Source organism: Protopterus annectens, chromosome 10.part0 (assembly GCF_019279795.1).
Source record: "Protopterus annectens isolate FY-2018-M chromosome 10.part0, PAN1.0, whole genome shotgun sequence".
NCBI lineage: Eukaryota > Metazoa > Chordata > Ceratodontiformes > Protopteridae > Protopterus > Protopterus annectens.
This window is the reverse complement of record NC_056744.1, coordinates 677,025,667-677,049,171: the sequence shown is the minus strand read 5'-3', so window position 1 is coordinate 677,049,171 and position 23,505 is coordinate 677,025,667. Positions and strand designations below refer to the sequence as shown.

At 36.8% G+C, this 23,505-nt stretch overlaps 1 protein-coding gene across 6 annotated transcripts in view; it reads left to right on the top strand.

Moving 5' to 3' along the window:
* Positions 1-23,505, top strand: part of DAB1 (DAB adaptor protein 1) — a 2,980,230-nt gene that overhangs the window by 966,453 nt on the left and 1,990,272 nt on the right. For all 6 annotated transcript variants that reach the window (XM_044085518.1, XM_044085521.1, XM_044085520.1 and 3 more), the window contains exon 3: positions 11,799-11,898. The gene's annotated coding sequence lies outside the window, so the exon portion shown is untranslated. The remainder of the gene's footprint in view (positions 1-11,798; positions 11,899-23,505) is intronic.

Genomic DNA, 23,505 nt, shown 5'->3' with positions numbered 1-23,505 from the left:
GGAGGGATGTGGATTGGATTCGGTGCCATGGAGGAGTATGAACAAGATGTCTGTAAAGTGTTTAGGAAGTTTGAGGTTGGGTTGTTAGGGTTTGGTATGGTTGGAGGAGATGATATAAATGGGGTGCATACTTTGAGTGGTGCTTTGAAAATGGAGTGTGCAAAAGAGTAGGGTAGGTCTTTGGGTACAGGTGAGCAATTGTGGGGTTTTGAGACAAGATAATGAAGAGAAGGTTGACAGATGGATAAGAGATGGGGATACAAATGGTATACTGTAGTGGGTTAGAAGGAAGAGGATGAGATGTGAGATGGTGAGATGAAACAGCATTGTAGTGCTAGGGAGGGAATTCTGACAGTAAATGTATGAGTCTAGAATATTGGAACAGGGCTTACACATATGGGAAGGTGGAAGGTTTGTAATGTGTAAAGACACATATGGGAAGGTGGAAGGTTTATAATGTGTAAAGAGGCAAAACCATTTCAACATTTTGCAGATAAAAAGCCAGGAGACTTTTAAATAACTGCCTATTTGTAGATCAGGATGCAAGAAAGTAAAGTTTAAGAAGGAAGGAAAAAGTAATAGAAAGAAAGAATTGGCGTGAAGTAGCTAAAGTGAAGTGAAATAAAGAATGAATGACTGAATGTTTGGTAGCAAACCCTGCTAGTGTTCTATATTATGCCTTCTTTCAATCCTTACCTGCAGATGATGATACTCTTGGAAATTACAAACAGGTGTGTTGACTGAGAAAATTGCAGCTGTCATTTGTGGTAAACCCAGTTGTTTATTCATGTATTACTTTGTAGGAGCATTTTTACATATCCAGCTGTCAAAGTCTTTGACTGCTAAATGATGTCAAACCAAAATATTTTGAAAAATGAAAAAATACAGTTAGTATTTGATACTAATGCATAATTGATTGATTCAGTGGAGTCATGTTAAAGGATGTTTCTTAGACTAAGACATTGTTGGAAGTTGTGCAGAAGGTCGAGTGATGGACTGTTGTGAAAGGGAGGGTGAGTATTTTAGCTCTGGACAGTAGAGTTATTGTATGCTATACAGTGGTGGGATTTGTGAAGTATTCTGGCTGTGAAGCTGGTTATTTTGTTAGAGTATTGCTAGAGGATATTTTTGACTTGGAGACTGACAAGTAGGGCTTAAAGGAGAGAAGGGATAAGTAAGGTTTAATCTTGTAGAGGGTACCAAACTTTTGCTATGTTTTCTTTACAGTAGCAATTATATGATGGTCATATTTTAGTCTGTCATTGATAGTGTCCCAATGAACTCATAGTTTTGTTGAAATAAGTCATTTTAAAGTGATTTTCTTCTCATCTAGATGTTTAGAGATGCATAGAGTTAACTTAGATTTCTTAGGATTCAGTAGTAGCTGTTGGCTATTAAGTCAGGTTCCACACAACTATGGGATTTCTGGCTTTTGAGGAATATCTATGGCATTGGCAGTAAATGTATAATGGGAGAATTAATGTATTGCACAATGTGTGCTAGCAGTGGGAAGGTCATTTAAGAAAATATTGAAAAGTACATGACTTGGAGAACACCTACTGAAATACGGAGAAAAGAATAAATGCATTTTTTTTCAATTTAACATGAAATCTACTGGAGAGAGAGTTTTTTAAACCTGGAGAGCAAGGTACTGTCAAGTCCTAGGGATGGTATTTGCCCCAGTTTAGAACAGAAAACTGTGCAAAACTTTTTGTTAATTCTAGAACAGTATCAGAACTAAGGTTGTCTGTATTCCTGTTTTGATTTATAGTTGAGTCAAATTAAGGAGAGATCTAGTTGTACTGAGGAAGGGCCAAAGACTTTGTTGCATGGAAGATAGGAGATTATTTTTGGTAATGAACTTCATTGGCTGAGTTTGAATGTTTTTCTGGTATTTTGGATAGGAGATGCAGGACTAATGTTGGTCTATATTTGCTGAACTTTGTTGAGGAGCTGCTTTTGTGTACAGGTAGTGTCGGTGATTTTTTACAGAGCTAGGGGCATAGTTTTTAATTATAAGAATCCAGGAAGTTGGTATCAGTTGAGATTTTGATAAATTTTGATCTGTTTTGCAGAGAGTTTGTGAGGGGTCAAAACACAGGGTTTTATTTTGAGCAGAAGATTTTTATGGTTGAGGGATAAATTGATTGGATGGTGAAGTTGTTTCAAGATTGATTGGGTTATAAGAAAGAAGCCTAAGCAGTGGTATAAGATTATTTAAAAGGGAGATGACAGATTGGAAAAATTGAATTTTAATTGTGAGGCAATTTAGTTATTTTCTGAGTGCAGAGATGAGATGGTTGGGAGACATTACCATGGTTTCGCAACGTATTAATGGAGGACAAAAATACTTTAGGATTATTTGGAGATGGGAGTTTGGTAGTTTATATTATTTATTTATTTGTTTATTTTTATTTATTTACATTTGTTGACCGCGAGTGTCTGACTGGACATAAGTCCATTTTCAGCGGAGGCCCGGGGAGAAAAGCTCCACAGTTAAAATAAACAGACAGTAGTTGTATTGGATTTACATAGCGATTAACAATTTGATTAACATGGCAATTAATTACGAACACAGTTACAGATGAAGAACATAGTATATCAGTAGACAACTAGAATCTTTATCTGCAAAGTACATAACGGACATTAGCAATTGTGACAATAAGAAGTTCCTGCTGTATAATAAGTACTAGGCTTATGAGCATCTGAGCTTGTTATAATCAAGGTAGTTAGTGGAGTGAAAATAAAGGTAGTGGTTGGATGGGGTGGGTGATGTTAGGAGTTGCAAGGGCATAGCCAGCATGTTTTTAGGTGCGCTTTTAGTAAAGTATTGAAGTGGGTGCATGATAGTACAGGGGAAATTGTGGGTGGGAGGGAGTTCCATAATTTGGTTATGGCGCAAGAGAATTGTGCTTCACCAGCAGAGTTATTGGCTTTAGTGATATGCAAGTGATTTTTGTTGCTGGATCTTAGTGGTCTGGTGGTGCGATAGGGTTGGAGTAGATTCTGGAGGGATGGGACATTTAGTGGATGGTTTACTAGTTTGTGGGTGAATGAGAGTTGATACCATTGAAGGAGGTGAGGGAGTTCAAGCCAGCCCAATTCAGCAAGTGATAGACGGTGGTGACTACGGTAGGATGCCCCTGTGGCAAATTTGGTGATTTTGTTGTAGCAGGTCTCTAGCTTGTTTAGATCGCACTGCCTTAGGTTGGTATATATTGGAGAGGCATAAAGTAGGGTGGAGATAAGGTGGGAATTTGCTACTGAAATCTTTGCTGCTTTGGTGAGAAGTTGCTTATTTCCGTATAACACTCCTAGTTTTTTGTGGACTTTTTTATAATTATGGATATGTGAATGTCAAATTTTAGTTTGTCTATTTCTACTCCTAGCAATTTGGTGTGTTCTGTTAGGTGTATAGTGGTGTTGTCTTTTGCTGTGATGTTAAAGTGAGAGTTGTTTTGAGTATGTTTGGGTTGGAAGATGAGTAGTTCAGTTTTGTTTGGGTTGAGTATTAAATGGGCATCGAATAACCAAGTTTCAACAGAGGAAAAGGCTTCCTGTGTGACTTTTTGCAGTTTGGGTAGTGACTGGGCTGAGCAGATGATGGTTGAGTCATCTGCATATTATATGAGTGTGCCATGTTTGGTGGCAGAGGTTATATTATTGGTGAAAAGAGAGAAGAGTAGGGGTCCAAGGATGGATCCTTGGGGAACCCCTGTAGAGACAGGTAGTTGGGGAGATATGTCATTCTGCCATACAATGGACAGGTAACTCTGAAACCAGTTGGTGACTGATTGAGAGAAGGATAGGTTATTGAGGACAGAGATGAGTTGTTTGTGTGGGACCATGTCAAATGCTTTAGATAGGTCTAGGAAAGTAGCAGAGGAGAGATGACCATTGTTTTTATGCTGAAAGATAGTGTTAGTAAAGGAGAATAAGGCAGTGGTGGTGCTATGGTTTGGTCGGAAACCATGCTGAGTATTGGAAAGGAGGTTGTTAGTAAGGAGGTATTCTGAGACCTGAGATTGAATGCATCTCTCTAGTATTTTGGAGAGTGGAGAGAGAATAGCTATGGGGCAGTAATTGGTTAGTTCTGTGGAGGGGCCGCCTTTGTGGAGGGGAATTATATGTGATACTTTCCACAGTGTGGGAACCTAACTTTATGAAAGAGATCGGATAATCAAGATGGATACTGGGTAGGCCAGAGCATCAGCTGTGATTTGTAGGTATTCACCTGGGAGGTAGTCTGCTGCTAATTTGGTGGGCTTAAGTTTAGTTAAGAGTTTTTTTTTTTATGTTGGAGGTAGGTACAGGAGAAAAAGAGAAGGCAGTGGGGAGATTACTATTTGAAGGTGTGGGTTGGTGGGGAGGGGGGGTTGTGTTGTTTAGCTAGTGATAGTATGGTTTGTGTGAAGTATGTGTTGAATGAGGCAGCAGTATTTTCGGAGGAGTGAGGGATGTTAGGAGGAGGGGTACTGACTTTACCTGGGTGGAGGATGGAGTTTATGGAGGACCAGAATTGTTTGGGGCTGTGTTGGAAGAAGTCTAGGGCAGACTGGTAGTATTGGAATTTGTCCTGTTTTATTAGCTTTTTGACTCTATTAGGAATTTCTGTCTAGATGAGGGGGGTTTGGTTTTGCGCCAGTGCTCCCAAGCTTTATCCCTGTTTTTCATTTCTGACTTAGTGGTTTTCTGTAGCTATGGGGAACGTTCTGCTTTGGTTCTGGAAAGTCTTATGGGGGCATGGTAATTAAGGATGCTCAGGAAGGTAGTATTAAAAAATTCAACTGCGTCATCAAGACTGAGGTACTTTAGAGGATGCCAGTTACATTCTTTGAGGGATGAGATGAATGTGAGTGGGTTAAAGTTTAGTATTTTATGTATTTGACTGTAGATGACAGGTTTAGCTTGGTATAGGTATTTTTTGAGTAGGAATGTTGGGGAGTGATCACTGAGGCTATATGATAAGCAGCATGTTATATATGACTGGGGGCTCTTACTGACTAGTATCCAATCCAGGGTAGTGTGCTTGCTGGAGGTTTTATTTATCCTGGTTGGCAACTGGACTATTTGGGTGAAGCCAACTGGATGGTTGCCAGAACAGGATTGCCAGTCAATATTGAAATCACCTAAAATTATAGTTTCTTGGGGGAGATGGTATGTTGACCAGCTGAGGCGGTTTTCTAGTGGAGGGATGTTTTGACCAGGTGGGAAGTAGCATCCAGTTATGTTGATTGTTTTGTTTTGGTTTATTTTAAGGTTGGTATATATTATTTCTTTATTGCCTGTATGTGGAGCTGATGATTTTAAGATGTGGATGTTTAGATGCTGTTTAAATATTATAGCTACACCGCCTCCTTTCTTGTTTAGCTGGTCTACTCTTAGTATGCCGTAACCGGTAGGGTGGATATGTATTTTGTCTGCTGTAATCTTGTTTTTTGGCATGTTCCTAAAATGTCTGAAATCCTGAAGGTTAGCTTTGGTGCCAGCATGTTTTCTATGACTTTCCCATGTTGTCCCTAGGTTGCATTCATTTCTTGGATTGTGTGCACTGATGGTGCAGGATTATATTTTACTATTTTTAATTCTAACTGTGTCACATTCTTTTATTATGTTTAAGAATGTCAAATGAAAAAAAAAAAAAAAGATGTGGCTTTATCAATAGGCAATGTCAGTAAAGGCATCAGGTTGATAGATTTTAGGGTTCTGATGAAGATGTCTATTTGGAAGATAGACAGCTTACATACTTGCGTGTAGGGGTGCTGTTTGAGACTGGAGATATGATTTCTGTCAACGATGTCTAACTACTATTGGTGCTGTTTGGCAAGTTGGTGAGTATCCACCCAAGGGTTGATTTTTTTATCACTATTTTTATTATAGTGTGTTTGGGTGGCGATACTTTGGGAGAGACTACAGAAAGGAGTTTGCAATAACCATTACCAGTGATCTGCCTACACAAAAATAGCAGCACTTCAGTCAGGCATGAAGGTTATATGACAGGGTTGCAATGCATATGATACATTTGATGGTAATTCTTAGCTGATGTACTTAACATTAGCAGAAAAGAAACTTTTCATCCAATAGCAAACACCATTACAGACATGCAAACCTTCAATGTAACAAAAAGACATCTAAAAAAAAAAAAAAGATGTTTGTTAAGACAAGTTTGTGAATACAGTGATGTTTCAGGGTTTTACCAAAGATATGCTAGCTACCAAATATTCCAGTCTGAAGGATATAGCAATATATTAGCACAGAAATATAGTCCTAATTTTTATCCTGCCCCTCTGCATTGTTGCCCCACCATACCTGATAATTTAGTCTCCCTGAAATCACCTTGGAACAACTCCTACAATCCCTGTGGAAAGATACTCTCATCAAACCCGAAATCATTCCAGGATGCATTTTCATCAGTGCCAAGCAGGTACCATCTGAGGCTCCTCTCAGTCTTTCCAACCTTAGCCTGTCCTCCAGTTTTGTGTGTAATGCCTGGAAAACAGCCATTTTGACTCCCCTAAAGAAAGGTGGCAAATCTGCAGGTCCAGGCAATTCTATGTTCATTATACTCACCATCCTTCTGTGCCAGACCATAGGATGTATGACAGCTGAACTCATTTGTGGAGATACAAACAACTTAGCAGATCTAGAACCCAACCAGTTTGGTTTTGTGAAAGACAGGTCCTGTCTCCAGAACCCAATAAGCTTTTTGAAAAGGTTACAAAGGCTATGGGCTGTGGTCACTAAGTCCACACTGTTTATCTCAATCTGTCATAGGATTTTAAGACCATCTCCCATGCTGGTATTGTCAAAAAACTAGACAAACTTAATGCGAACTCCTATGTTATCCATTGTATCTCAAAATGGATATCCAGCAGAACGCAGGATGTGAATGTCATTGATACACTCTCGGAACATTACATTGTAACTAGTAGGATACCATAGGATTAGACATTTATTTTTCAGGCATATAGTCCAATATCTCAGAAGTGTGAGTGGAGAAGTTTGCTAATGACTGCAAACTGCCCACTGTTATCTGCTCATTGACTGATACCAAACATGTCCATTACTGGCTGGAATATGTACATACCCAATGTACTGAAAACAGCTTCAAGTTAAATTTAAAACAGTGTGCAAGCTAGCTTTCAGTAAAATAGCTGTTGCCACTTCTTATATTTTAAATGGTACTTCTGTTCAGACAAACACAGTCATAAGAGATAGTACTTAGCTGAACAATTATGTATCGTTCAGTCGTCATATTTCTGCCATAAACAGGAGTTCCTTACATCTGGTCCAATTAATTTCCAAGGTAATGTCATCAAGATCTAAAATAGTCATCCATCCACTGTGCTCAACCCTACCCTTATTAAACCCATCATTGAATACAGTGCCCTTTTTGTATGTATAAATCAAAGCATATTGCTCACCTAGAAAAGATCCATCGATATCTTACCAAGTAAATCAAAAGCCTTAAATGTTTCGTCTATCCTGATATGTTAACACAAATCTCACTATAGCCTAAAAAAAATACATCCACTTGAAGCAACACATAAAAAAACATGTCTTGAATAAAACATTAAAAATGTGTATGCATATGTAAACAAATCCTGTTTACATTTATTATAATATGCCTTTCTTTTTAAAGCTACTTTATAATTAACTCCATTATTCAAGTCTGGTGCCCTACCCGCATCCAATAAAATTTGCCATTTTAGCTCCCTGTAGTCAAGTTCCCCCATCTCTGTCCCATTTAATATTCTGGGGAACATGATCAATAACCCTAAAAGAGAATTTAACTCCATTCTTATTACCTAGATATGTAAGAGTATGCTTGTAAAGGGCATTGTCCAAATTGTTCTTTCTCATAGCATAATAATGCTTGTAAATCCTATTTTTCAATTGTCTGTTAGTCTTTCCAATGTAAAATGAAGGACAGATCCAATGTAAAATGAAGGACAGACCAAACATTTGGCCATATACACCACAGAGGTGGATTTACAACTAAAAATCCCAGGAACCTGCCAAGCCCTTTGGTGAGTACAAACTTCAAAAAATGGCCCTTCTGAAATGTATTTGCAAAAGTTACAACTTTTGCACTTAAAAGTGCCTCCATCTTTTTTACCCCCCTTGTTGTGTCCACTTTCTAACATTACTTTAAAATTATTTGCTCTTTTGTTTACAAAAAGAGGTACCTCTCCCACAACTGCCTTTAAATCACTGTTAGACACTAACATTCTTCGGTTATTAGATATTATTTCCTTAATTTCCTTTACTGTCAACAGTAAATGTTAACAACATGGATGTAACCCAATCTTTGTCACCTTGAATATTCTCTCCTGTTCCTTCCAAGTTACAATTACTTTTTAAAACCTCATTCACAACCTCAGGGGGGTATCCTCTATTTTTAAACCTTCAATGCACCTCCTCCACCAAAGAATCTAACTTTGTCTCATCACTTGTCAACCTATTTAATCTTACTAACTGTCCTTTAATAATATTATACTTGACATAGGTAGGAGGCATACTAGAGTAATGCAATAATCCATTACTGGCTACATTTTTGTAACTGATAACCGAACCTAAAATATCCTTCCCTTCCTCTTTCGACATCTCTGTGTCTAAAAAACAAACTTTTGAAGTGTCCTAACCACCAGTAAATCACAAAAAAAGAGGTGCTGTTGTTCATATCTTCTAAAAAATATGGCCAATTCAGTCTCTGTTCCCCTCCATACAAAAAAGAGGTCATCTATAAAACGGTAATAGGTGACAATCTTTTTCATATTGACAAGCTTAGACATAATGTTGGTCTCCCAGTATGACATAACTGGGACAGAGATGGGGAACTTGACTACAGGGAGATCAAATGCCAAATTTTATTGGATGCGTGTAGGGCACCAGGCTTGAATAATGGAGTTAATTATAAAGTAGTTTTAAAAAGAAAGGCATATTATAATAAATGTAAATAGGATTTGTTTACATATGCATACACATGTTTTTAATGTTTTATTCAAGAAATGTTTTTTTATGTGTTGCTTCAAGTGGGTGTTTGTTTTTTTTTTATGTTTGTTCATTAATTAATTGAAAATAATGTGATTGGCTAGGATTGTTGGTTGTTTTCTATATAAGGGTAGCATTAACTTAGTTGTTTGTTCTGAAGAAGCCAGAGTTGGCCAAAAGCGCTTAACCAGTGGCATTAAAATTCCAAGAGAAATATTTTTTGACTCCACTTTTTTGCGGTTCAGTTTAAATTTGTGTTGTGTTACACAATTTGAGGCATCCAGTGCATTTTTTTTTCTACAAATCTCACTATACTCAGTGGCCTATAGGCTATGCTAGTGTGACCTGTGTCTCACTTTTCAAGTCAGGAAAGGCCCAGTTCTATTTGACCTTCTCCTTCTGTGCAATACCAATGGTTCTACAAACAAGTATAGCACAGACCTTGACCTATACCAAAAATAAAGAAGAATCACTGAGACATAGGGTATTAATGTATTCCCATACTATAGAATAAATTGCCAGTCTATAGGTTAAACAAAGTACTACTTTGACTACATTTAAATCTAGTCTTTATGTCTGGATGAGTAGACACAAATTTAGACCAGGATTGTTATGTACAGTTCTACTCAATTTGAGAGGTATATACTGTTATGGGAGGTACATATGTCTTTATAAACATGTATATGGCTTTGTATCATGTGGTCCTTGGGATCACTTGCCTAGTAGTAGTCTAATATTCCAATATAAACATGTAAGGGCAATTTGGAACTTCCTAGTACAACTGCATGTGTTTGGAATGGGCGGGGGAGGGCCATAAGACCTAACAAAACCTTGCACTGCCACAGAAAGATCATTCAGATTCTATACAGATAGAATCAAAGCTAGGAATGGAATACCAATGGTAAGAACTGTGAACAACTGTGTTAATCACTTCACCACTCTGCTATCCAACATCAGTTATTATGGTACACACATTTCTTTATAATATAGTTATTTTTAATAATAATCCATGTTTTCCGTAAATCACCCTGACTATTCATAGCCATTTTATTTATTTATTTGTTATTTTCTGCTGCAGCCGCCTGATGTCTCCTCCACCTTCAGCCACCAGGCCAACTTATTATTCCATCATAACCCAGAGCAAAATATCCATGGTTGTATGACTTATTTATTTGTGCCCAGGTATCCTTATCAACCCCTTCATTCTCTAGCTGGTGAGAATCGAGTGTTAGTTAGCTGGGGAACATTATGCACAATGGAGGGGCTATATTTATCCCATTTTCCCTTGCGTACTCATTTAGCATTTCCTGTAAGTGAGGCCTTAATGGGGATCAGTAATAGGTTGTCCCTTTCCCCTGGAAAAGATATAAATGGGTCTATATTAGTTCTTCCAAAAACCTTTCCACTGAACGCTACATCGTCGACCCATAGTCAGTTAAATTCATTTCTGCAATTCATTGAATACTTAAAGGGCAGGCAAATACTTGCCCCACAACCCAACGGACCCAAATCTAGCTAAAGCAAACCCACCCTTTTGGGGGGGCTGCACCACCCTCACCCCTCTAACTAAATATAACAACTCTCGAGATTGCACTACATTGGAGAAAGGGGCAAAATTGTGTAGTTGGCCAAGTATGTCTTTGCCCTGTATGTATTCAGTGATTTGCAGAAGTGAATTTCACTGAATACGGGTTGATGATGTAGCGTTCGGTGGAAAGGTTTTCCAAAGAACTGATATAGATCCGATATAAACAGTAAGAAAGTCTCTTCCCACTCAGTGCGAGGTACTACAGGAACAGGAAGCTTTACTGATCTCCACCAGAGAACTGTGCCCTGTGGCAGTTCCCCAGGCAAGTATGCACTTGTTTCACACCTTCACTCCCCCTGAGAAAGGCATGTAGACACCATCCTTTCCTCTCTGTGTCTCTCTAGCTGCTAGCTCTATCAGGTGCTTTGACATTTTTCAAATTGTATTCACCTGAGTCATACTCAAGGTTATATCTGTATATGCCTCAAGAACTGGCATATATATCTTATTGTGTTTTTGTTTTCTCCTAAACTTTAGAGCGAATATGATTCAAAGAGGACTGCAGTTGTTTCTTACTTTTCTGAGTGCAGCAATTTCCAGTCAGTTGATTATCTTGATTTGAGGACTGTTTTTAAACCCGATATTTTATTTGGCTTCCAGATGTAAAAATATATATTTTAGTACACTGTAGTCCTATAATGATTGTCATCAACTTATATCTGGAAATAAATTTATCATCCAGATTGCATATTAATAAAATTATTTTATTAGGAAAGAAGTATCTGAAGCTGGGCAGGACAGGAAGAAATGAAGGAGAGAAAAACGAGAAAAGAGAAGAAAGAAGAAAGGGATGCTAGCTTTTGTGCCAAAATGAAGTTAATTCAATAAACAACAGGGGTGCCACTGAGAAGTGTGCACCCTCATATGTAATACATCATTCAGCAGTTAAAAAAGAAATTGAGTACATTATTTTCCACGTTCTACCTTTACATCATGAGAAGAATCCATATGGAAAATCAACAAAGAACTGTAGATGACATAATTAAGACTGCAAAGAAGTTTATGGTACAAGTAATAGCACATGTGTCGTGGAATTACAGGTGTACTTTCAAACTTAATAATAACATAAGATTATTATATACTTAGAAGTGAGATAAATCTTTGTATATATGTTTTATTTAACAAAGTGAGTTTTATAATGAATGTATTTGAATGCAATATTCAGATGACGTCAATGCTGAAAGAAAATGAATAGTTTTTTATGATTCTATTTCAGGTTTTTGAATCGTGTCTAAGCAGTACTGGCCAGAGTGACAGACAGAATGAATTACTTCTTTTGGAGTTTCACTGGCAGTGTAAGTTGGGAAACTCAACAAGTAAGTGTTTACAATACAAACATTGTATTAAACTAGTCTATAAAAACTGAGCTACAGATGTACTTTCAAAACAAGCTGACTGCAGTAATCATTGCCTTATATAAAAAAGTATTATTTATCTAGAAATAACACAAATGTTTACAAGAGTGCTGCATCCTACTTGACAATGTGCTTATATAATCTGTGAATCTGAATGCATTTTGTATGATTCCTTTGTTGGTAAAACTGAAAGAAAGCAGAATGAATAATTTTAATGAATGTCATTTTGTTGTTTTATGTACACAGGGATTTATTTTCTGCCTTTCTGAATTTTATTTTTGAGTTACTTTGCTTGGGTGGCATGATTGTTTAATATTCTTATATCTGCAATTTTTGAATAGTCAAATAAGCTCTGGCAAGAGCACAAGCCATATTATGTTTTATTATGGCTCTTTGTAGAGTTCCTATGCTTCTCAAAAGTAGCTGCTGAGAAAAAAAAAAAGAACTAGCTAAGTCCATCTCTGTTACTGGAAATAACTCTTAGGACGAACTCCATGCTTTAACCAAATACCAAATTCAGCACTACTTTACCACTTCTAAAAACAGCTGTTGGAGTAGGAATATAGCAACCCAGACACACATAAACATAGAATATAAGATGCCTAGTTACATGCATTTTAAATAGGCACACTTAGAAGTTCTTGCCAGCCGTTACAAGCACTTAATTACTGCTCTTCTTCCAAACTGGGTATGGTCATACATAATAACCCTGGATTATATTTATGTCTGTACATCCAATCATGAAAACTGTCTTATATATAGCCAAAGTAGTATTAAGTTTAATCTGTAGTTGTAATTTATTCCATGTGCTAGGAATACATTGAATTGGGAACATATCCCTCTATCAAGTATTGTTTATTTCTTGGTGTGGATATTTGTAAAACCACTGGTTTTGCAAATATAAATTAATTAATTAATGAAATTAATAAAAATAACATGTTAAATATGATTTGACTTGTTGGTTTACAAAAATGACAAATGGGTCACCACTGAGCAGTCAGCAGGTTACACAGTGTAAGCATAGCTGTGCTAATATTACAGGATAGTTGAAAGATTCAACACCTTTAATTTTCTTGATTAGAAGGCTTTGGGGCTTTTCCATTTGGGTGATATTCCTGGATTTGTATACCAAAGGCAGCATTTTATTTTGAAAATGGGTTTTCGTTCACCCAGTAGAAGGGTGACCTTAACTATGCATGTCATATCCTAAAACAGCTATTTGGCTGGAAGAGTCTTACCAAGTAACACTATCTCTGGATTTATCAATCTACAAAAATAAATAACTTTTCTTGATTACCATACCAGCTGTATCCTTGAGTTTCTTACGTTACATGCAAATGGCTCTAAATATAAAGCAAATAATAAATGGGAAAGGGACACCCCTGCCTTGTTCCTCTGTACAAAAACAGATTGTTGGAGAGGAACCTTCCCATCTTAATTTTTGTATCTGAGCCTTCATAAATTGTCCTAGTTAACCCACAAATTTATCAGAGGGCTTAAATGGTATCATAGCCGTACTGAGAAAATCCCAGCTGACTCTATTGAATGTCTGTGTATATGAGACAGTTCTGCAACTATTTGATCAGGCTTTTAGTTTCAGCGTATTCAAATATAACATCTCAAACTACGATTCAGTGATTGTTTAACACATATACAAAAGTGCAATACATGAATATTCCATTATGTTTAAATTCAGATTATCTTCTTTATGTTCTACATTGACTGACTATGAAAATGTTATACATTGTTTAAATACTTGTCATAAAATTTGTGTTTGTAAGCTCTAAAGCTAACTGATGCTGTAGTGACATTGTAGTTATCACTAGTTTTTATCCCAGATATTTTCTAAATCAGTTGCACATCCCACGAAAATGAATAGCAGTATCACTTTTTATATAGAAATTTGTACTGTAGCTTATTCGTTTTAATTTACATTTTATAATGTGATTGGCCTTCCAATAGTCACACGTCATGTTGCAAGCAGGCCAAGCTCTTTTGTTTGTTTTTATGCTGAGTTTATAATCAATAATCGTGTTCACTAACAACATTTTCTTGACTTTATCAGTCACTTTTTCTATGACTTTTTCAGAAGTGAGCCATGATCACATCTGATTAGTAAGCTGGCAAAAATTTTGATTAATAAGTGCCTTACCATCTTTAATATCAATAAGAACTGTTTTCAATATCATTTCATTTTGGTATCTTACCTGACGTGTGCCACCTCAGTTGTCACCTGGGTGTATTCATCACATGCCACACAAAAATGGGAATCTATGTGCCTAGTGTGCTCATAGAACCTATATAGTTCAGATATTCTGGCATAAAATGTAAGTTTGTGGCCTGACTAGGAATTGGAAATTAATTGGTGCAGCTTAGCGTCACGTACCAAAGAATAGCAACATTGATCACAAGTATCAGTTCAGAAAAAAATGACATTGTATGGAGCCCTCACGATTAATTATGATTTCATGTAGTACAGTGAACCACAAGAAAACATAGTTTGGCCATCATGGGAAGAACATTTCCTTATCCCTAGCAATGTGATGTTATGGTGACGTCCATCTGGGCTATGGTCTACTATTAGGCTGAGTTGATGGTGGGAAAATTATTAAAAGAAGAAAAAACTATTGATCTCTGCCAGAAGCTATTGCAATTCTCCTGATCTATTCTGCATTTAATGGGTACAGAAAGATGTGGTTGCACTACCCTAAATCAGTGCAGTACTAAGCTTTAACTGCAGCTCACCAATACAGACAATAGGGCAGTGCGATTTTATGAGATGTGTAGACTGTCCCAGCTGAAGTGACAAGCTTCAATGACTTGCACCGAGTTCCACGCAGTTTACAAAATACTAAATTCATGTTATAAATCAGTGTATCGACCACGTTCTGCTTTCTGTTAGCCACAACTTCAACTAGTTTTTAAACAGAAGTTTCATGAAATCCAACACATTGAATATTTAGCTGTAAGCAGCTACAAGAAATAACCTTGCATTCAATAGCAGATTAAAAATATGAGAATTGGAATGCTAATGACTATATAAAATTTGACAGATACAGATTTTAAATGCTTATTCCTTTAGGATTTATCACTTATTAGTGTGAATAGTCATTCTCTTTTCATTTTCTTCTGTGAACACTTAAGTTCCACGTTTTTTGCAGGAAAAGCATATGTTGAGTTTAGCACTTTCAGTGAGCAAGTTTTAAATCAAATCCAGGCCTTCTAAAGCTGGTGGGTATGAATGAGCTTTGATAGTTTTAATCAAAGTAATGTTTCAGTGCTGAGATTTGAGTAAAGGCAAAGTGAAATTATATATATTCAGATGTATAGTTTATATCTAATTAATATTAAATCCCCCAGTCAGTAGAGACTGATTTACATTGATTCAGCTCAGACATGGGGACGCAGTCTGGCTATGTTGAATGCAGTGTAGTCCAGTCATAACATATGTACATAATAGCACATGACAGCTTATGTTTTCAGTGAGAGAGCCAGAGACTTCCTAATATCTTGCTTAGGTGCACAGCTGCGCAGCATTCAGGCAATCAGAGTAGCTAAGTCGTTAAGAGGGCACTGATTATCTCAACATGATTAAATAGATCAGAATTCAGATTACATTTTCTAATTCTTATTGATTTAAATAACTGAAAAATGACAAAGGAAATGCATTATAAATTGAGCAGCACTAACTAAGCATGGTGCTTTTCTTACTTGATAATCAAACACTAGCCAAACAGAAGAATGCCTGCTATGGCATTTTCATGATTACTAGCTGTATCCTGAAGCACTATATTAAATGCCTGCTGTACTGGTCTGCAGCACGTTTCATTTTTTCTTTCCAGATTTGTCCATTTTGTGAGTGTGGAGTGCAGACTTGACAAAGGAATTATACACCATGTCACAAGTGGTGATGTCAAAAATATGCTGTATACATACAAATCAATGTAAACAAAAAAAAAAAAAGACCAACTACTGGACTCCACATATTACATTTACAAACCTTGAAGCTGCTCATGACACATACAGCACACAAATTACACGCACACACACACACACACACACACACACAAAAACACACTTTTATTTTTTTCTAAAGTGATATTTCTTTTTTTCTTCGAACAGCGAATAATCCTTTTACTTATTAAAACAAACATTTTTAGACCAGTAAAAATCTAATTTTTTTGTGTTTTGTTGCCTACATTGAACAGAGAGAAGTATGAATGAACTCCATCCTGCACTGAGTTTAATTCCTTCAGTCTAGGTTTACTTACTGCATGACTCTGAGAAACTGAGCATCTTGACATTATATGAATTTGATTCCTTTAGTATCTGTTCATTTACTGAACAACTCTGATAAACTCCCACTATCCAGCATTAAAAATAAATACATAAAACTAATTGAATCAAGTCATCATTCTGAAAGTAGTATAGAACCAACCACTGTAGTACTGTATGAATTAAGCCTTGTATAAGATAAAAGCTGAATGAAAGGCAAGCAAAGTGAAATTAATTTATTTGTTTAGATTCTCTTTGCAACTTTTAAATCACGGTGTGCAGTGCTAAGCTTTAACTGCAGCTCACCAATACAGACAATAGGGCAGTGTGATTTTATGAGATGTGCAGACTGTACCAGCTGAAGTGACAAGCTTCAATGACTTGCACCGAGTTCCAAGCAGTTTACAAAATACTAAATTCATGTTATAAATCAGTGTATCAACCATGTTCTGCTTTCCGTTAGCCACAACTTCAACTAGTTTTTAAACAGAAGTTTCATGAAATCCAACACATTGAATAATTAGCTGTAAACAGCTACAAGAAATAACTTTGCATTCAGTAGCAGGTTAAAAATATGAGAATTGGAAACCTACCCCTTGAATACCTTTAATCGTTATTTTGTCATTTGGTTATACTGATTACAGTTTTAACCAAAGCATGCTATTATTTGTTTTATAATATTCACAATCTCCAGATTACTGAAAATATGATTTGTAACCTTATCAGATGCTAGAAATTATCACTGTGATGTACTAATAGATATCAGTTGGTTTCCAGTATCACTCAGATCCCTCCCTCTTACCAGCATAGTACTTAGAATACTAAAACAAGGATAGTACCCTCCAGTAAAATAAATATTATTAATCAGGGAACAAACCTGTTCTCTTAGAAACTATGATGAAGAGAGAGCCATCTCCAAATCTGGGTCCTGCCATATGATTCAAACTATCAAATCACAGAAGAAACCAACCGACTTTAGCAGGACTCAAAACTTTATTAAAGAAACACATTCAAGAGGAAGCCATTTGCACCAATTTTCATGACACTGGATAACACTCCAGTCTTATATCCCAGCAGCCTCATCTGTAATGCACAATAAAGTGCACAAAATCCCAGAATTCCATGCCTGGATATCTTTCAACAGACTAGATATAATAGCTGTTACCAAAACATGGCTAAAACCCTACATAAAAGACTCTGAATTCCTGCCCCCAGTGCTTGTTTAAGATGAGATCAACCCCGTAAAAAAGGAGGGCGTGTCGCACTACTCTTTGCAAATACCTTTACTATAGTCCCCTATACTAACTTCGTTCCACAATTTTCTACAGCATAAATTAGAATATCATTACTAAAAATGAATAACTCTAAGAATCGCTGCATTATAGCTCTATACATCTGCCAGGTAATAACATTCTTCTGTTTGAAGAAAACTTTGCCTGGACATCAAAAAATATAAAAAAATTAAACAGTTATCTTGGGTGATGTAAACATTAACTGGCTAGATCTCTCCTACAATCAATCCTCATCCAATATCAACCGGTTTAACTTTACTCAGCTAACTGCCAATACAACAAGACCTAACAAAAACAATGACAGTGATTTCTTCTTCAGTTAGATTCTGGTCTCTGATCCAAATCAAATCTCATCTACAGGTACACTATCTTACAGTATCAGTGACCACCTGCCTGCCTATATACTACGTAAAACCACTCCATCATTAAGTCAGCAACAATATAAACGAACAAGAAGTTTAATCATTTTTAACCCAACAATCCTTAACGAAAGTTTGATAAACATCATTTGGAATATACTAAAAGTCCTTCCCCTCAATTAAGCCATTGCGTTCTTCAAGTCAGTATTTCTCAAGACCCTAAACAAACTAGCTCCACTTCAACAAAAAAAAAGAGTAAAAATTAACCATACTATCTGGTTCACTGCACCCACCACACAACTCATGACTGCTAGGGGCAAATCTTGGAAACTATGGCAGAAAAATTTAAATCCTTCTGATCTCTTACAATTTAAGCAACTCTGTAATGCAATAAAACACCTAGTCATTAAAGACAAAAATAACACTACCATAGTCTTCGAAATAACCATAAACAAAGCCCAAAGAAATTCTGGAACTCCATTACATCTTTGCTAAACCCAGGTTCAAAGAACAGCCCCTGTCCAAATCCAGACAAAACAACTATTGAAATAGCCACTCTCTTCTATCAACACAATATCTAATCTCACCGCCACCTTTCCAGTTTGTGCCTCCAAACCAATCTTCACAAAATACCACAATTCCCTCTCTACCTACCTTTTATTTTTCCCCTGTACCTACTGCTGCTATAAAAAAACTACTCCTCATGCTCATACCTGGCACCAACGCACCTGACAACCTACCCTCTGAATACCTTTAAATGTCAGCTAAATCTATTGCTACCCTATCAGCATACTTCTTAGCAGATCTATCCAAGAGTCCTATGTACCTAGTATCTGGAAAAAAGCATAAATGCTCCCCCTTCACAAAGGTGGCAACAGCAAAGACATCACCAGTTTTTGCCCTATTGCTGTTCTCTCCCCTATTTCTAAGATCTTGGAAAAATGCATTCACATTTAACTTCTAAACTGTCTACTTTATCCTTTCCTCTACTCAGCATGGGTTCAGGCCAGGCCACAGTACTGTAACAGCTCTTATATCCTTCATAGACACAGTTAACTGAGCTTGAGATGCAGGTAAAATTGTATGCTCACTCTTTCTTGACCTCTCTAAGGCCTTTGATATAGTCTCCCACCCCCTACGTATTAGAAAACTCTCTAAACTAGGTATCATCCCCAACCCTAAATTGGTTCTCTAATTGCTAAACAAATACACAACAAGTATTTTCTCAACTTCCACTCCACTCCTAGTCAAGGGAATGTAATACAATATGCAGATGATTCAACCATCATCAGCACTGCCAACTCCACATTCATACTTCAGCAAATTACACAAAATTCCTTTACATCTACTGAAACCTGGATGCCAAACAACCATCTTGCCCTCAACCCCAACAAAACCAAATTCTTATTATTTACCTCTAAGAAAACCACTCCCCTAAACAAGACTGAATTCACTCTACACTCTCAAAATAAAAACATTAGGTGTTATCCTGGATGAAAACCTAACATTTGACCTGGATATGTACACCAGTATCAAAAAAATGCATCAGAAATTGTGTATCCTCTACACACATAAACACTTCCTTATCCACTCTATAAAACAAACTCGTCTCGCCCTTTCTTCTACCTTCTCTCTTATATGGTTCACCTCTCCTTACCAGTACCCAATCCTCTTTGGAATCCAAGCTTGAGACCGGGTACAATAAAATTGCCATGCAAAATATTCCTCCCATCACTGTTCCTTCCTACACTTACTGAACTGGCTCAAACTCCCTCAATACCTGACATATTTACAATTAACTACAGCACACAAAATTATTGGTTCTATGTTAAATCAGCGAATGCTGATTTATCGACCCTCTTTAAGCGAAAGCTTAAAATCCTGAACACTCGGAACAGCGATTTTTTCCCAGGGAAAAAAATCACTGTTCCACAAAAAAAAAAAAAAAAAAATCTTCAAAACAGTAAATAAAGTGGGGGGGGATTTGCCCCCACACCCCCTACTTAAATATACCAACTCCAAAATCGCACCATAGTGGAGGAAATGGCAAAGTCCCAAAAACGGCCCAGCATTTTTTTTCCCTGGGGAAAAACATTGCTGTTCCAAGTGTTCAGGATTTTCAGCTTTCGCTTAAAGAAGACCGATAAATCAGCATTCGCTTTTTTAAGCATTTGCTGATTTAATATAGACCCAAATTATCTTTTAACCATCGGACTGCCCATCTCTTCCTTCTATACTTACTCACTATCACCCAAATAGGTTTCTCATATCAGAGAACCAAGTTCTCCTGAATATAGAAAAAACAAACCTTTCAGCTGGCCAGATGCTCTACTCTTTTTTTCTCTTTCCAAACAGTAGAACACTCTCCCATTACCAGTGAGAACCACCGGCAATGCCTCTTCCTACAGAAAGTCTGTTCAACAACACGTCTCCACTCTTTGGCAATGCACATGTACTAATACTGCACCTCTCAAAACGTCATTCCATAGTTCACCACTACTATCTCCTTTATCTACTTACTCCCTGTCAATTCAATCTCTACCCACTAGTATGACTAATCATAAAAATATCATTTTGGCCCTCTATATTTTAATACCTACTTGATAACAGTATTTTGTTCTATGTGCTTGACATGCACTTCTATGTTTTATATCTGAGTGATATGACTACAGATATCCCATGCTTTACTTTTGGATACATCTTCAGATCCTACCTTCACAAGATAATAATATTCTTCACTACATTACTAGAAGTTAAGTTATCAACATGTTATTTTAGTTTATTAAATGTGATATCTAACCTGGGTGGCTGTGGTGGTGCAGCAGTTAGCATTGCTGCCTCACAGCAAGAGGTTCTCAGGTTTGATTCTCGACTGGGGTGCCTTCTGTGCGGAGTCTGCATGTCCTCCCTGTGGCCGTGTGGGTTTCCTCCAGGTGCTCCAGTTTCCTCCCACATCCCAGAGACATTCAGTAGGTGGATTGGATACTCTAAATTGGCTCTAGGTGTGAGTGTGTGCATGTGTGTGCCTTCTGTGAAAGGTTGGGTGCCGGGCTGGCAACTTGACACTTTAAAACTCCACTGCCAATCATGAGCAGACAGATGATCCGCTGTGGTGATCCCTAACCGGGAAAAGCTGAAAGAAGATGAAGAAGAAATGTGATATCTAACCTGTTTATTTAACTGCATTGTACTGTAATTAATTTAGTTATCAATGTCAAGCTTTTACCGTTGTTTATTCAACTGAGACTCCCAACTTATGTTGACATTTGACCTGTTGTCAATAGTTGTCACTGTTGAGCATTTACCTTTATTTATTCAGTGGAGGCTTTCAACTTATGTATACAACTGTGTCTCTTCTATTGTATGTACTTGCTAATGTGGAGCTTTTCTCCCCAGGCCTCCACTGAAAATGGGCTCACATAGGCCCAGTAGACCATCCTGGTAAACAAATGCAAATAAATAAATATATGGCTTTAGAAACAGCCTAACATGCAAATATTATAAATAATATAAATATTGCAGTCTATTGTAATCCCCTACACTAAAGCCATGAAACCTACACTTATAATCAGAATGTATTCTTTGTTATATTTTTTCTGCTCTCGGAACACAGGTTGTGACTAAAAAAAGTCAATAGAGTAGTTCACCAAACTGGAAATATATATATATATATATATATATATATATATATATATATATACACACACACACACACACACACACATATATATATATATATATATATATATATATATATATATATATATATATATATATATATATATATATATGTGTGTGTGTGTGTGTGTGTGTGTGTACATATATATATATATGTATATATATATATATATATATATATATATATATATATATATATAGATATATATATATATATAGATATATATATATATATATATATATATATATTAGTTTGGTTCTGATAAATTCTTTTAGCCAAATTGTTATTTGTATTGCTGTGTGGTATGGTGATACTGGGAAAGGTCCTTTACATAGCTTAAGCTATATCAGATGTTAACTTTTTATTGCATGATAGACAGCTATACATGTGTACTCACCACCTGAGTGGAATAATGATGCCATCTCAAATAAAAACACATGTAGTACCTACTTCTAGACATTATTCATGTATACCCAGTGGTATCTGGTGAATTCAAATCAAAGGGAGGCTGCAGCAGACAGCTGAATAGGTGAGGCCAACAGGAAGGGATGTGGCCAACGAGAAACGGGTGGGGCTATGCTCAAAACCACAAAACTGGGACTTTAATTAAATACGCTGCCCCGGGTGCCAAACTATCATTATGAGAGTCCAATCAAGACAAAATGAAGTAGAGAAGAATAATATTTCAATGCATTGGCTACATGACAGCTTACTTAATATCTAGATGGAAACAAAAAGGCTGTGAGGCATGAAAAAATAAATTACTTTTTAAGTACATTACTGGAATGCCAGTCAAAATCAAGTATAAGAAAAACAAGCAGCACTCAACTCAAACCACTTCTCCTTGCACTATCTGTGATACCCCCACTTGTAAAAATGTTTCTTATCCAAAAAAAGACCTGCTGCCTGACAACAACTACCTACTTGTTTCATGGGGAAAACACGATCAAAGTAAAAAAATGAACAGCAAACAAGAAACAAGCTCAAGATAAATTGCTTAAAGGATTATGGGTCTATATTAGAACATCGAAGTCTCAGAACTTCGAATGTTCTAATATCGACACCTAGTAACTGAAAACCGACAACATCGAAAATTTAGAACAGCAAATTTTTTCCTAGGGAAAAAATTTGCTGTTCCAAAACACATACACACAACAAAAACACACCAAACAAACAGCAATCCACACACATACACCTAAAATCTTACATCTAAACCTACACTAAACTATACATATACCGCTATCTACCCACTTACCTTAACCCTAAGGTTCGTCACTATCGCACACACACCTCACCCACGCCCTAACCCTAAGTCACCTATCCTATCCTAACCCTCATGTCCACACATTCGCACACTTACCTGACCTGTGCCCTATCCCTAACTCACCTAACCCGCCCTAACCCTCACGTCCACACAATCGCACACTTACTTGAACCCGACCCGTAACTTTCCACCACAGAGCTGAAAATAGCAAAGCGACAGGAACGGACAACCAAATTCTTTACCTGGGAAAGAATTTGGTTATCTAAAACTTCTCTATTGTCAGCTTTCGCTTATTAGGTGTCGATATTAGAACATTCGAAGTTCTGAAACTTCGATGTTCTAATATAGACCCAAGGATTACTACACAAGTTATGGACCACACAGGATAGATTGGCATTCTGTTTAGTTTATGGGTAAAGCCTGCAAAGATGACTGCAAATCTCCAACAAATGTAATGAGCTTCTGAAAATACTGTAATCCTGTCCTTTATTACAAATACTGTCATATGCATTTCAGTACTTAAGGCTTATACGCTATCTAGTTATGTAAATACTGTATGCATGGCAACAACAAAAAGGCTTTCAATGTTGGTAATTCTTTAACAGTATGCTTATTAAAGCTTACTTGCATCTTATAATCTCAGACAAACTTACCTGATGGTCATTAAAGCATTGCTATTTAAATACAGAGCAACAGACA